General features: G+C 40.9%; 1 protein-coding gene across 1 annotated transcript in view; it reads right to left on the reverse strand.

The window, feature by feature from the left end:
- CDH17 (cadherin 17) overlaps nucleotides 1-1,728 on the reverse strand; it is an 86,298-nt gene extending 84,570 nt beyond the window's left edge. The window contains exon 1 of the mRNA XM_037058738.1: nucleotides 1,572-1,728. The gene's annotated coding sequence lies outside the window, so the exon portion shown is untranslated. The remainder of the gene's footprint in view (nucleotides 1-1,571) is intronic.
- Between the last annotated feature and the right edge of the window lie 8,547 nt (nucleotides 1,729-10,275).

Genomic DNA, 10,275 nt, shown 5'->3' on the forward strand with positions numbered 1-10,275 from the left:
AGGCAAGTTCACAGAGACAGGAAGTAGATTAATGACTGCCTATGGTCAAGGAATGTGGTTTGTGGGTGGTAGCTGAAGAATATGGGGTTTCTTTTGGGGGTGATGAAATAAATGTTCTACAATTGTTTGCAGTGATTGTTGCATAACTGTGATTATACTAAAAAAACTAATTCACTTTAAATGCATAGATGTCATGGTATGTGAATCTCAGCTCAGGAAGTTCAACACTAGATGAACTTTCAGCCCACTGCCTCTTCCAAAAAGAAGACTATTTTTCTACATGACGAAGCCTAATCACCTGAGAGATGGGAGCCAAACTGTGCTTCCTTAGGTCCTTCCACTCCGGATAACATTAAGCCTAGTCCCAGTAACAATCTAGGAGAATTTCTGGAAAAGTCCTGTTATCTTCAGCCCAAATTTCCCCCCTTGCTACACGACAAAACACAGAAACTGAAATTTCACATATGTGATTCACTCAATTTCACTGCCTGCACCTGTCCTCAGCGGAGCCCACGGTGCTGAGGAGGGCGAAGGAAGGCCCAGCTTCCCAGTGAATGCTTACACGCCACCACCCTCCCTGTAACCGGGCCTGGAGCAGGCCCAGCAGAGCAACCTTAGTTAAATCAGTGGGGCCCCATTTACCTCGCCTGCCCTTGGTTTGAACCTAATTTGACTGACCAGTGTCTCAGAAAGGCAGATCCCAGAGGGACTCTTTTGGGTTTTTTGTTTGGGGGAGGGTTAGGGTTACTTCCTGATCTTCCCAATTCCACTCCCTGAACATGAGTTAAACCAGGGGAATTGCCTAGAACCAGGATTATATGCAGATAAATTTACACGACAGGCAGGTTTACCTTCTTCGAATTACCACTTTATAAAAGAAAACCAATAGCAGTTAAAAACACAGGACTCGACTAAAAGTTAACAAAAATCCACTACTCTTTTCAATCCCCTGAGTTTCTGACTACAAATAATCAATTTGGAGTATCAGAGCTCTCAATCCCGGCTGCATGAATCAAAGGGATTATGATTTGATTGGTCTTCGGTGAAACCTGACAACGTTTTTAAACTTCTCCTCGTGGCCAACAGCTGAGGTTGAGAACCTCCAGGTTAAAGTCAACCCTTTGCCAGGCACTCCCCATAGTATCTCATTTAATCTTCACTATAACCCGGGGGTGTAGGTGTTATTAATATTATCCTACAAACAAGGAAACTGAGGAAAAAAGAGAGTAAAAATAGATCCGTCAAGGTTCGAATCTACGCCCGATTTTTTTTTTAAAGCAAAGCACTTCACAGCTCCCCTCAGCTGAGTTCCCGTAGGGGCATTCCAATCCCTTCTCCGGCGCCATTCTACTTACCCACGAGGAGCAGCGATCAGCCAGGGCCAGCTCGAGTCCCATACGCAGACTGATCAGCTCACAAATCCACAGCCCCAACATCAGTACTTCCACCCCAATAACATCCCCCCCAGCTGTCCCTCCCATTCCACTTTTTCTGACAATTCCATCACTGGGAATCCTGTCCCCACCGATAAACCTGCCCAGGGATCATTTCTATGAACAGAAAACACCAACCACTTGGTCCTGGGGACAAATCTCCTCTCCAGCTGATACCCTCTTAGATTTCCCCCAACCTTCTTCGTTATCAGCAGTAGTATCCCTTGGCTGACAAAGATCCAGTCACTCTCTTTCAGCTGGTCTGGAGGAGTTAATGGGGAAGTGGTTAGCTGTTTTGTAGTACAACTCAGAGCTCATGAGGAGGAAGTGGTTAGCTTTACTGTAGCTCAGCTCAGACAAGCTGACACTATCGACCAATCTTATTCAAAGTGTTGCAAACAACACCAAGTGCACCTTGCCCCCAGCAGTAACTGAATTGTTCCTGACTCAATGGACTTTCTAAAATGGACCGTCTCCATGATGGAGCATTTTGTCTATTGCTGGGGTATTATGTGATTCCCATTCCATCAATGCTGAATTGTTGACATTTGCTCTGGAATTTAACATGCATTGGTCTATAGGGACCTTGAACCTTGAACATTAATTTTCTTCTCTCTTTGAAATATAGAGCTCTTTGGTTCTTTTCTTTTTTGGTCATGAAGCAAAGGAATGTAGGGAGAATTACCAGGGAGCCCAGTCACTTCTCCCATCTTCACTCAGATCCCTAGTAAATCACGTACTGTTCTTTAAGGCAGAGTGTTCAAAACCACAGACTTTGGAGACTGGAAAATTGGGACAGTGCTTTTCTTTGACTTTCCTGTGTCTCACCAACATAGATTTGGAAATCTTTGACTAGACCTTCAGTATTACACACCCTACTCTGTGCTCATGATTGCAATAGCCTAATCAAGGAGTAAAAAAACAGATAAAATAGGAATCTTTGTTAGGGAGCTCTGAACTCTGTCAAAAAAATGGTACCAAGATATTAAACTGAAGGTGGAAACTGGAGATCACAACATTTCCCATTAATCACTTTTTCCAAAGAGCCTTTCAACTCTACCTGCCTTAAGAGCATTTTCCTATGTGCCTCCCAGCCACATTCAGACCAAAAACAAACAGCAGTTGGACTCATGTGTCCCAAACCTAAGCAATGAGGAAGCTGGGCACCCTATTTCATGTCATTAACAAGGTTACTAGAAAACTAAAATTAAAACCTGGTATCATTTACACACCAAACCAAACACAAAGAAAGCCACAGAAACTTAAGCTCCAATCCTTGTATAAATTTCTATTTAAAAAGCTAAAATACAGGGAACATCAGTGAGAAAGCTTGAGATAAGTCATCGACATCATAGTGAACACGATTGGAACACATCATTTCTCATCAAATAACTTCTGGTAGTCTGATTTCTATTGGTAGCTGACTAGATAGTTGCCCTGACTTTGTAGCCCTGTAGCTATGTCTTCCTATTTTGTGGAGCCTGCAACTCTCCCGAGCAGAAACCTTGCACATTTTTCAGATATAGCCTATCTAATTGCTCCAGAAGTTATTCTGCCACCTGAAGTGCTCATCTACTAAATTTAGGGACAGGCCCCAACCCTTGCCTATTTTCTCAGATAATTCCACAGTCACCCTGATGATCTCTACTTAGTGAATGTGTATTTCGTGCCAGGCCCTGGGGAAAGTCCTTGGCTTCTGTTACCTCTCATGTGCACAAGTCCGAAAGGTAGGTAACAATCTCCAACCCCCGTTTAAAGTTGAGGAACTGAGGCCCAGAGAAGTCAAAGATCTAGCTCAAGGTCACAAAGTTGGTGGATTACAGAGCCAGCATTTGAACACAGGTATGCTGACTCAAGATCTTTGCCACTGTGTACACAGCTCCTGGTTTATAGGGATGTCCTAGTCACAGCTCCTTCCCTGGACACCAGAGCCGCACCCTTTCTCTGATAAGAGAGAGTGGTAGCTTTACTGCCACCAACCAAAGAGGCCTTAATATACAACCAACTCTGTTTTACAACAGTTTTTACAAAGCTCTGAGAATTTATGCCAAAACTGAAAACATTGCTTTGGGCATGCTCTCTACTGTTCAGGTAGGCAATGTTAAATGAGCTCTACTTTTCATATGCTCCTATATACCCTCCAGACACAGTCATATAAATTCACTCGACGTCTCTGTCCAAATGCAGGGCTCTCCATTTCAGAAGCTTCCTGGGCTCAGTGGGCTCTTTCGAGCTTGAGGAAGACACCTGGGGGTTGCTCCTCTTAGCATTTTCTAATTTTAACTTATGTCTGCAGAGCTGTGTGGAGGTGCACTAGGGTCACAAGAAAGTTTCTCCGAAAAAAGGTTTTCGGTAAGTAAATGAAGTGAGAATGGTAAAATTCAAATATTACCAGCTGGGACAGGGAAAGGGGTAGAGGGACTGAGCAAAAAGGAAAAAGGACTCATGGACGTGGACAACGGTGTGTGGACGGCAGGGGGGGTGGTTGGGGGATCTAAGGGGACTAAATGGTAGTGGAAAAAATACAGTGAAGATTAAATTAAAAGAAAATAAATATTAACATTTTGCAAACCCTCACTGAAATGAGTCTGGGCAAAGGTCATCAATGGAGGTCACATCACAAATAGACACTGGTCACAATATGCCCGCTGATGAAAGAATGCAGTACTACTTCTACAGGGTTTTTGTTGAAAAGTATTGTACCCGAATCAGGTCCAACCTCTGATTCTAAGAGGGTGGATCTCACAATGTAAGAGACAGTCTCTCTGCAATGATTTTACAGAGGATGGCAGAACATTCCCTATAGGACATTTTTTACATCCATCATTGATGAAATCTCACTTAGTCAAGACTTTTCTACAGGGGTTTAAGTTAACATGGTCAGTCCATAGCTTTCTGCTGGTAATTAATTTGATTCAAGAATAGTTGTAGAAGGTGCAAAGACTATCTATAGTCGGATACCAAATGCTTCAGGTTGTGTATGAAACTTGAATTTTCTCATTTCAACATTTTGCAATAGAAAATTTTTCAAACACAAACAAGAAGTAGAATCATGTAATGGCCCTCATGTACCATCACCCAGCTTCCACAATTATCAGCTCATGCCCAACCTGGTTTTGTCTATGTTCCACTTGCACACACGACCCCCTTCCCTCAGAGCATCTGCGTTGGCTTTTTAGGGAGAAAAACATGGTGGTCTTGTCTGGAAGCGGCTCTCTGGTCAACTTTGCTGGGGGCAAAGTAAAAACAATTGATAGACTAGAAAAAATAAAGGCAACATATAACAGAAACAAGAGTGATATATTTAATGTGTATAAGCTTCTTAAAATAGAAACAAAAAGAGCAAATAATTAAAGGACACAAATGGACAAGAAGTATAAACAGTTCATAGAAAAGAAATGCAAATGGACCTAAAAGATATGAAAATAAAACACTTTATCTCACTATAAATATGAAAAACGTAAGTTAAAAATTGTTCCTTACCTGCCAGATTAACAAAACCCAAACTACACATCCTGTTGAAGAGGCCATGAGGAAATAATTATTCTCGCACATTCCTGCTGGGAACAAAAAGTGATACAATCCCATGGATGGAAATGTGGCAATATTAGCAAAATTATGTTTCCCCTTTGTTTTAGGAACCTGACTTCTAAGAGTATATACCATAGATACTCTGGAAAAATGACCCAAAATGTATATATAAGGTTATTTATTGTAGCACTAGCTATTGTTAAAAAAGGAAGCAAACAGTAGATTGATAATTAGAATGATAGAATATTTCAACAACCAAGAAATAATAAAACAAAAAGTAATTGTCTGGAATCAAGAAGATATACAAATTCAAAATCAAAGAAGTTAGATTTGAAAAACCTGCAACACTAAGTTCAAATTCAAAATATTAGCAGAAACTCATGATATATTTTCTCCTACATATTTATCAGTCCATCCACTGAAACAGCCCAGAAACAACTCTTAAGCAATAGGCAGCCCTAAAGCCACCTTGTAATCTTTAAATATCATTTTTCACAAAAGGAACTAAGTCTAGTTGGAGAAATTGCTGATTCTAGTTCTGGCACAGGAAATGGATAACATGTGCCTAGAACATTTATCACACCAGGCAGCAAGGAACTTACATCACCAGGGTTATATCAAAGGATTCAGAAGCCAAGAGGAAGATGCTCTCACTAGCAAAAGACAGAAAATTTTGAGAACTAATAAGAAAAATGACTGCAATGAATTGAAATGTATCAAATATGTTTAAAAATCCATGAGGTCATAATTATACTCAACAACAAAAATTTATTGATCACCTTTGGAGGATACTAGGGGATAGATTCATTATTCTGAAAAGCATGTAAAGATAAGGCAAGAATCAAGGATTTAATCTGCCCTTGCTATACAAACTCTGTTTCAGGGTAACCAAATAGGGTTGTTTCTTTTTAAAGATTTTGTTTATTTATTTATTTTTAGAGAGGGGAAGAGAGAGAAATATCAATATGTGGTTGCCTCTCACATGGCCCCCACTGGCAACTTGGCCCTCAACCCAGGCATGCACCCTGACTGGGAATTGAACTGGCAACCCTTTGGTTTGCAGCCTGTGCTCAATCCGCTGAGCTACACCAGCCAGGAACCACATAGTTTTTAAGGAAAACTTTCTCTTATAGAAATCTCCCAGCTAATAAATGAAGGAATGTTAGAATTAGAATGTTACTATTTTGAAACCCCTACTAAAATAATGGCTCTAGACCAAGGTGATGAACTACAACAAATAAACAGCTATTCATTCTGTGCAATACCACTTACAAAGAATTCTTGGTTAAAAAAATGTGCTTGAATCAATCGCACCTCCAATTTTAGGGTACAGGTGTAGCCACTACTTGACAGAAAACGCTGTCAGAATAACAGGGTGCAGATACAACTATGGCTCAGAGTTGCAAAAAACAAAATGTCAGAAACTGCAACACAAAAGACTCTCTCATGTGTTCATTAAAAAAAAGACAGAAGAAGCCTATTGATTAAAGGATGTTTAAGAGAATGTTTGGAACTTATTTTAATCTGATTAAAACAAACAATTCTTTAAAAAAGGAAAAGATGATACAATCAGAGAAATTCCAATGTTCCTTTTTTTTAAGGTGTGATCATGGTTATGTGGTTTCTGTTTTCAAAGAGGATTTCCCACTTAGAGATACAAATAGAAATAATTATAAATGAAGTGGTTTTCTGTCTTGGATTTGCTTCCAAAGAATCCATTTGGGCCAGGGGCAGCCTATGGCACAGGGAAGCACAGCCAAAATGAGATTGGGCACGTGCTGCTCACGGCAGAAGCTTTCTCTTTGTAGAAATCTCCCAGCTAATAAATGAAGGAATGTTAGAATTAGAATGTTAACATTGCCCTGGCTGGTGTAGCTCAGTGGGTTGAGCACAGGCCTGTGAACCAGAGGGTCGTGTTTCAATTCCTAGTCAGGGCACATGCCTGGGTTGCCGGCCAGTTCCCAGCAAGGGACACACAAGAGGCAACCATACATTGATATTTCTCTTCCTCTCTCCTTCCCTTCCCTCCCCTTCCCCTCTAAAGATAAATAAATAAAAATCTTTTTAAAAAAGAATGTTAACATTTTCAAACCTCTACTGAAATAATGGATCTAGACCAAGGTGATGAACTACAACAAATAGACAGTTATTCATTCTGTGCAATACCACCAACAAAGAATTCTTGATTAAAAAAATGTACCTGACAATTCCCAGTCAGGGCACATGCCTGGGTTGCAGGCCAGTTCCCTGCAGGCCAACTCCCAGCAGGGGATGCACAAAAGGCAACCATACATTGATGTTTCTCTCCCTCCTTCCTTCCCCTCTAAAGATAAATAAATTTTTTTTAAAAATGTACCTGAATCAATCGAACCTCATGGCCAAAGCTTGGTGAGAGTACATGAGGGTCATCACCTGGGTCTCTTCACTTTTATTTGTGTTTGAAATTTTCTATTACAAAATGTTAGCATGAGAAAATTCAAGTCACACACACACACACACACACACACACACATACATCCCAGCTTCCCCCACCTTTCTGCTCCTGTTTTTGAGCAGAGGATCTGGGTCAATGATGGCTGAGTGGTGCATCTTTGTTTCATCCAGCGATTTTCACCCTTTTTCATCTCATGGCACACAGAAACCAATGACTGAAATTCTGCAGCAAACCAAAAAATACATTTCACTGTTTGCCGATCTGAAAAAATAAAAGCTGTCGTTCAGATTCATTCACACCAGATGGCTATTGTTGTGTTGGCTGTTGTCATTTTTTTATTTGACAATCTCAGGGAAAAGAGGTAGTGCCTCTAACCAAATAGTCGGGTACTGCATGTATTAAAAATTCTTGCAGCGCATCAGTGTGCTGAGGTCCATCAGTTGAAAATCAGTGGTTTAAACAATCAAAGCATTTACTTCTTTAAAACATTAGGGAGCATGTTGGATTTAGAAAGCTGCCTGAGAAGAGACTACTCTACCAGGACATCATGGGCTGAGTCCTCTTATTTCACCTTCTGGATTTGGGCTTTCAGAAAATTCAAATGAAGACTCCTGAATAGAAGGTGAATTTGGAGGTCAAGGTATTCAAATATTCATAGTGAAATATAAGAACTCGTCTTTGCCAGCATCTAAATAATGTAACGGCTGAGCTGGGATTTGTGGCCACCTGGGCACCGAGTGAAACAAAAACACCCGTGCAGACACAAGAGCCCACGACCCAGGAGAAAGGGGGCCTGTGGAGGGAAAGGATCCTACTGTCTGCTTGAGCAGAGGCCTCAGGAATTTGCAGGTACTGTGGGCATGTCTTTGGCCTTTCACAGCTTGATTTGAGGTTCTAAATTTCTAATGACCAGGGAAATCTGAGCTGACGGTGGGACTATAAGCAATTATACTAATTGCCATTTGTGCATTCTCATTCCAAACCATGTAGTAAGCATTTTACATTAATTACCTCACTGAATCTTCACAACCTCTCCCCCCATGAGAGAGGCGTTAACACTACACTTTTACAGAAAAGAAAAAGGAGGTTCAGAGAGGTGGAGCAATTTTCTCAGGGCCGCATAGGTGGTGAACGTCTTAGTTTGCCCTCTAACTAGGGAAGTGCGAAATCCTTTCTCCACTGTCTTGGCTTGGCAGGCCACTGGGCAGCACTTCGTGGACACCAGCAGCCGATGTTACTGCAGGGGTGATACACAGAGCATTTCCCGAGTGAAAATCCTAACCCCTGAAATAAGGGCAACAGCACTATCCGGGGAAGAATGAAGACCTTGTCACTGAAGGCAAGGGAGGCCAGAGGTAATTCACGCTTCACTCGGTTCTGTGGCAGCAAATCCAGGGCAACAACAGCACTCAAAGCCTGGCAGGTGCTGGTGGGTAATTCGTAAGGAGGGAATGTATTACACAGATCCTTTTTTCCCCATCACTTTACATTACTCTTAATTTTTTAATACTTCATTTTCTATTGTATTTTTCCATCACCATTTAGCCCCCATTATACCCTCTTCCACCTCCACCCACCACCCCTCCCCTCAACAATCACCACGCTGTTGTCTGTGTCCATGAGTCCTTTTCCTTTATTGCTCAATTCCCCTCCAACAACCTACCCCGCCATGCTCAAAGCTATCAGCCTTACATCACTTTGAAATACATTGAGAATATTTTTAGAGACAAATGCAACCCCTATTCCCCTTGTGGCAAGTAATGTAAGAAAAGCTCATTTATTTAGCATCCTATTGATTAGAAAGTAGTGATCCATTCCAATGAGAATTGATGACTGTAAAGATGACCTGAGGGCACTGAGATATCTGAAAGAGGCTTATGACTCATCAAAATGCAATTATATTCCAGAGAGGCAGAGTGTTAAATACGTCTTATTGAATTAAATTTATCTGGCAATGGCTCAGCTGCATATGGTTATAAGAAATCTATATAAACAGAGTATTTGATTAACCAGAATAATACATTCCCTACCTTACTGGCTTTGCTGCCATTGAATCCCGATAAATAGGACCTCTGTCATATACATATTTATTCCATCACATGAAGGTTTTGGAGAAGACAAGCTTTTTAAAACTGAACCAGAAAGAATGTGGTTGAAATTATGTGGAGACAGCCCTTTCAAAGTAGGTCATTTCTAGGGAGAAATTTAACACTACAGCGTGGGAGCCTACAGCGATTACCTAACACATTGGGAAGGGCTCCTAAACCTGAAGGAAATAATATAGGTAAAACCCTGTATATGCCCAATAATTGTTTAAAACTCAAAATGGCAGCTATTGTTACTATTATCCTATTATAATTACTAACAGCATGATCCTTGCCTTGCAGGTCTTTATAATAGAATCATATTGGTGGAAACTGGCTTGTGTTGTCTTCTATTTTGTCTTTATGAGTGGGTGTGGGCCTTTGGTCTTAGTTCAAGATTCACATGAACATAGTGCAATCTAATAATCACCATGCTATTCCCTGTTTTATCCTTTTAATTCATCCTAAGTAAGCAAATAAATGAAAAGCCATCACAAGAAAAAAGACTATTTCTAAAGTAGAAAATGTGACTGAGCACTGTTGTCAAGTGAAATCTCTCAGCTGACATAAGGAAGCAAAGAATACTGATGATCTCATTGTCTCTCCATCACGGGGTCAGTTGGGGTTCCCCAGAGAAGCAAAACCAATAGTATGTGTATCTATATGAAAAGAGATGTCTTTTAAGGAATTGGCTTATGCAATCACGGAGGCATGCAAGTCCAAAATCTGCAGGGTGGGCCAGCAGACTGAAGAACCAGGAAGAGACGATGTTGCAGTTCAAGTCCAAGGCCAC

The sequence above is a fragment of the Sturnira hondurensis genome, unplaced genomic scaffold (genome assembly GCF_014824575.4).
Source record: "Sturnira hondurensis isolate 20B ecotype Veracruz unplaced genomic scaffold, ASM1482457v3 Scaffold0010128, whole genome shotgun sequence".
Taxonomy (NCBI): Eukaryota; Metazoa; Chordata; class Mammalia; order Chiroptera; family Phyllostomidae; genus Sturnira; species Sturnira hondurensis.